We start from the raw sequence: 5,953 nt of genomic DNA, 5'->3' as shown, positions 1-5,953 counted from the left end.
TCCTTGAGGTTTGCTGAGATGGAATAGCATAGAACTGGAGCTGTCTGTGGCTACTTCTCACTCCCCGCATACTCCCACCCACCTGCAAGGAACCCATCTGCAGTAATGACAGTGAGAGCTGACACTTATGGAGCAATTACTAGGTGCCAGGTGCTATTCTGAGTGCTTTACAAGAATAAATGAATTCTCACATCAGTCTTATGAGATAGGTTATTATCCCCATTTTGCAGATGGAGAAACTGAGACACAGAGAGTTTAAGTCAATTCCCCTAAGGCCACACAGCTATAAGTTATGGAATCTGGACTTGAACCCCAATAGTTGGGCTTTAGAGCCTTGCTCCTTCACAATATACAGAGGGAAGCAGGATTATAAGAGAGATGGATGAACAGACGGATGGATGAGCAGTTAGCCAGATAGATAGGACATCTGGTAATAACATGTAGGCCTCTGTAATCCCTGAAGCTAGCTCTACTCTAGGAATTCCCAATTTTCTATGCAATTAAATTTCTTTTTTTGTGTAATTGACCTTGAGTCATTGTAGCTGGCTTTGTTTGCTTTATTTTTTATGTGTCCAACACATTTTCCATTGCCTTTCTAGTACAAGCACCCATTTTGCCTTTGGGAACCATCCTCTATTCTCTACGGCTTCTGACAGAGCTGTCAATCAAGGTACCTAATCCTCTCCTGGTCACGTGGATGGAGCACATAACCCAGACTTGGCCAATCAGAATACCATGTCTGCAGTGATTGGTTCAGGGATGGTCATGTGACTGAAGCTGGGTCCATCAGTGTTCCTTGGGAATTTTATACCGCAGAGAATGGGGGAGACTATCTCTTTCTGCTGGACTTGCTGTGCTAGGCAGATGGGCACAGGGCGGCTGGACAACTCCAGGTCATGGGCTGTTCTGTCGCCCACTTCGGCTTCTCCACAGGCATCTCTAATAGTTGCCTTGTGCCGAGCCTATTCCAATGTCAGCTCAGCAGCCCTTGCCCTCTCTCACCATTTGGTGGGTGGAAGTCTAGGCTTAGAACACAGGTCAATTAATCTATCCAATTTTAAGTACTGTTCCTAGAACTTGATACCCCTTAACTCAGGCTTGGTATCTTGAATATCATCCTTTCTATCACCCCCAGTGCCTCACCAGCTTCAGGGGCCTGAGACCCATGCAGCCCCACAGGTCCTCTGCTTGGAAGGGCCCATGCTTGATTTTAAGTTCTGTTTCCATCTTCAAATTCTTAGTAATTTTTGAATAGGTGTCCCGACATTTTTATTTTGCACTGGCCTTCGCTAATTATGTAGCCTGTTCCCCTTCAAATTTTGTCCTGTTCCTGCAGGGAGAAAGGCTTCCTTGGTTTTCTTTTCTTTTCTTTGGCTTGTCTGCGCCCTTTGGCAGAGATGCTATCAAGCCAAAAGGGAGTAGACGGAAGGGGAGGGAAAGGAAGCAAGAACCCCAAATTAATTCCAAACTGGGTAAGTCTGCTTTGGAATCTAACATGGGGCATGAGCGATGAGCTTCTCTGGGGTGAGTTAGGATAGCAGCCTGGGGAGCAGCAGTGAGACAAGATAGGGTCCCCAGGGAAGGACCTGTGACTTAGCTCCTCACCAAAATGCCATCAGCCCCAGCCCGACTGCGGAATGATGCCAGTCTCAGACAAGCCTTGGGACTTGAGGCTCACACTGGAAATGGCAGGAACCAAAAACCTGGCTGATAAAAATAACTCTCAGCCAATAGCTTGTTTCTACAAATTGCAATTAAGCAGCCACTGGCATTTCCAAATAAACACGGTACCAATTTCCATCTCTGTGCGATTTTATGTAATGTCTCGTGACAGCTGACGTCCCATATCACTCTTCAAGCGCTGAAACGAGAAATTGCATGTCATCCACCCCTTAGCACAGATGTGGAAGTCAACCGGCAGAGTGTGGTTTCCCAAAGAAGCTGCTGTAACGGTCACATTCTATTAAAGGGACATCAGGTGTGTATCGGGGACACAGAATGTGTGGGAGCACCTCAACATATATGTTCTTCCTTAAACACCCCCACTTCTGAGTTGTGATGTTGTGGAACTGTGCCCTTCCCCACCCCCCAAGCAAATTGTTCTCATCAAGACTTTCCAGTGTGTGACTCCACTGCAGTTAGAGAATTAGAAACTGGGCCCCCTACATCAGATGTTACTCTCCTTTAAAAAAATTATTATCAGAATTTAGGAATGTATCTTGTGTGTTACTGGAAAGGAGTTGTATTATGAAGACATAAGGACAACTTGCAAGAGACACCCGGGTGAAATCAAAAGGTTAAAATCATGGCCTCTTTTCAGGTTGTAAGTAATGAGGGTGTGTTCGTGTGTGTGTGTGTGTGTGTGTGTTTTGAGGTGAAATCCACACAACATAAAAGTAGCCATTTTAAAATGAAAAATTCAGTGCCTTTGGTACATTCACAATGCCGCGCAGTCACACCTTTATCTAGTTCCAAGACACTTTCATCACCCCCCCTCCAAAAGAAACCCATTGAGCAGTTGCCCCACATCCCCCTCTCCTTCCAGCCCCTGGCAACCAACCACTTGCTTTCCGTCTCCATGGATTTGCCTTTTCTGCACATTCATATACATGCAATCGTACAACATGTGGTCTTTTGTGCGTGGCTTCTTTCCCTCAGCATAATAACTTCAAGGTTCGCCCCTGTTGCAGCCGGCACCAGAACTTCATCCCTTTTCACGGCTGAGTAATGTTCCACGGCTGAGTATATGGAATGTGGTTTCTTTTTTAACAATTGCCTTTGACTCTGTTACGCTTGGTCTTCTGTGACCAGGAAGCCTTTTTGCCTCTATGTCTCCTGCCTGGTTTTATGCACACAGAAAAAGGTGACTCCCTCGGCGGGAAGTGATTAAATACTACTGCAAAACTCCCTTCCACCTACACCCGGGAACCACAACGGGCCAGAGGAAGATTGTCAAGAAACATCTGCAGCAGCACGTAAACAGTGTGTTAGGAACAAGAGTAAAATTGTGCTGCCAGTGAGGTTTGCGATGCAGGCGCTTTGAGCTGATGGGTCATCCACTGCTATGAATGGCGTTTTGACCCTGCAAAGTTAAGCAAACAGTAAGCAGAGAAATAAATTTGGAGCTTGGTTTCTGGCAGGTTAGGGGAAAGGTAATTCAGTTAGTGTTCTTGGGGTGTGCTCCTAAAATAAGCTGTTTGAGGAACTCTCTCGCTGGTGTGGAATTACGTAAATAAACAGTCTCCCACTTTGGACTACTTGTAAGGCTGTTATTAATCCTATTTCGCTTTGACAATGAAGGGTTTTTCTCTACCTTTCAATGTCCTGCTCCAAATTTCTTTCATGACCCTTCTTCCCCCGGTACCTTCACCCCTGTTGTCCCTGGCTGGCAGCATTTCCTGTGCCCTGTACACGCTATCAGGTAACACCCAGGCGTGGAACTGCTTCCAACATTGATAAAGACTGAAAGCTGAGCCCCCTCTGTCCTCTCAGGTTTGATGAAATGGTCACCAAAGTCTGTTCAGAATTTTTTTTTTTTTTTTTTTTTTTTTGGCCAAGAGGCATAAATGTGCGTTTCAGATGATTCTGGATGAAATGGAGTTTTATAAATGAGGGTGTTTACTTATGGGTTTGAAACATTGAAAAACAATACTGTACTGACTCTCAAGAGGAAAACAAATTGTTTTTCTCTCCCTAATGAAGTGTTTGAGAAACTAATGATGGAGGCTTGTTTTTTAATGGTTCCTACTGGGCATGTCAGGAGCTAACTCTTTTTCTCTCCCTCTTTTTCCCTCTTGTTTTTACTCATACATGCACAATTTAAAATCTTTATTGAATCTTTGCTCTGTGACTGGGACTCTGAGACTATTTAAAAATCCCAAATAAATATGACTCATGCCTGCCTCCTGCTGGGAGGGCAGGAGCCATGTTTGGTTTTGCTGAGCACGTAGCATAGGTCCTGCACATAGTAGGTGCTTAGTAAAGGCTGACAGAAGGAATGGATGCTACTTACTGCTTGGCTGTATCAGTACTTTCCTGGTTCTGGCAGGAGGCTGGACAGAAATTTTTAGAAGGACAATTTCCAGTTTGCTGCTGAAAAAGAAAGTCGATTTTTATTTTTACCTTAATTGTTTATTTTTTAAAATTCCCATCCCCACCCCCATTCCTTTGGCAACCATCAGCTTGTTCCCTGTATCTATGGGTCTGTTTCCATTTTGTTTCGTTTATTCATTTATTTTTTTGTTTTAGATTTCACATATAAGTGAGATCATATGATAAGAGGAGAATAATTTTGAGTTTGTTGGTGGTCAACTCAGGGACATAAGAAACAAGAAAGATAATTTTTTAAATGTAGAGAACAAGCAAATGTTAATGAGTAGGAATGATTTATCATCAAAACTCTATGTCAGTTGTCTCTTTAATTTGGAGGAAAGTTTTGAAATAAAAATGACACCTATGTTAGTGTCCTCAAGAGAAATAGAATCAATAAAGAGAGATATAGGAAATATACATATATACATATATACTCACATATATATACACATATAACCAATAGGAGATATATATATAGATATATATAGAGAGAGAGAGAGAGACAGAGAGAGAGAGAGAGAAATAGTAACATATTGAAGGAATTGGAAGTTAATCTAAATGTTTCATGACTAAATGGTTTGGTGTCATCATTTTTTACTATTTATTAAGAGGATTAATTTTTTATATAATTTTGTACTTATCAGCGCTATTTCTCAGCTGGTGAAATCCTAGACCAGGGTGCTAGTCACACAGCAACACCATCACCACTCCCTGAGCAGGTCTGTGCCTCCTCTGGGTCCCTGGAGGCACAGCTGCCACACAGCAGTGTCCCTCTGTCCCCACAGCCGGGCCCAGCACTCAGGAAATGAGTGAAAACAGCTTGGTGAAGACGGCTGGCTGTGCACCGAAATCGCAACTCCCTTCTTCCTGAACTTCCCAGGCTTCCTTGAGTGAGGTGTGGCTGCGGGACTAAATTCCCACGAATGGAGCATGAGTGGGGACATCAGTGCTGTTTCTGAGTCTGGGACCAATGTCCCTACCCAGGTCTCATATCCTCCATGCTGTTTCCCATCCTGCTGGCTGGAATCCAGACTTGGTGACAATTCAGCTTCAGGCACATAGACAATGAGAAAGCCACCGGGGTCTGGGGAACAACACAGGGGAAGGCACCTGGGTTCCCGAGTGACCATGTGGAGCGGAGCTGCCCTATCCACTCTGGGACTCTTCGGATGTCCCAGGATGGCAGAAGGAGCGCCAGCTCAGGTCCAGCTGCACAAGGGCCCAGGGTGCTGGCCAGAGGTGGGGCAGCCTGAGCTCACATGCCAGGCAGCCAAGGGGTTGGGCTGGCAGGTTGGGTCTGTTACCATGAAGCCAGGCCTCAGAGCAAAATAGGAGGCTGCTGAGATCAAGTCTTCAGGCCACCGGCAGAACAGGGTGTGGTCCAGGCCCGTGGAGTCGATGCAGCAGGGAGCGCCGTCGGAGAATGGCGCTGTGAATGCTCTATCGGAAGAAAGCTGGGTTCCCTGCTTGCCTATCAGATGCCGGTCACCTCATGCCTTCGATCTCATTTAATCCCCAACAGCCCCTGAAGTGGGGGCCGTTACTTTCCCACTGTATCGTTGAGTAAACTGAGACTCCCAAGGTCTCCAGTGTGGTGGTGTCTACCTGACTGGGCCGCAGGGTGCCCGGATATTTGGTCAAACATAATTCTGGGTGTTTCTGTGACAGTATTTTGGATGAGATTAACATTTAAATCAGTAGACTGAGTAGAGCAGGTTGCCCTTCTTCATGTGGGTGGGCCGCGTCCAATCAGTTGAAGGCCTGAATAGAACAAAAAGGCTGACTCTCCCAGGAGGAAGTGGGAACTCCACCTGCCTGACTGCCTTGACCTGACTCTTTTCCTGCCTTTGGACTTGAACTG

The sequence above is a fragment of the Rhinolophus ferrumequinum genome, chromosome 2, assembly GCF_004115265.2.
Source record: "Rhinolophus ferrumequinum isolate MPI-CBG mRhiFer1 chromosome 2, mRhiFer1_v1.p, whole genome shotgun sequence".
NCBI classification, from domain to species: Eukaryota; Metazoa; Chordata; class Mammalia; order Chiroptera; family Rhinolophidae; genus Rhinolophus; species Rhinolophus ferrumequinum.
The sequence above is the reverse complement of the archived record's forward strand: the minus strand, read 5'-3'. Positions refer to the sequence as shown.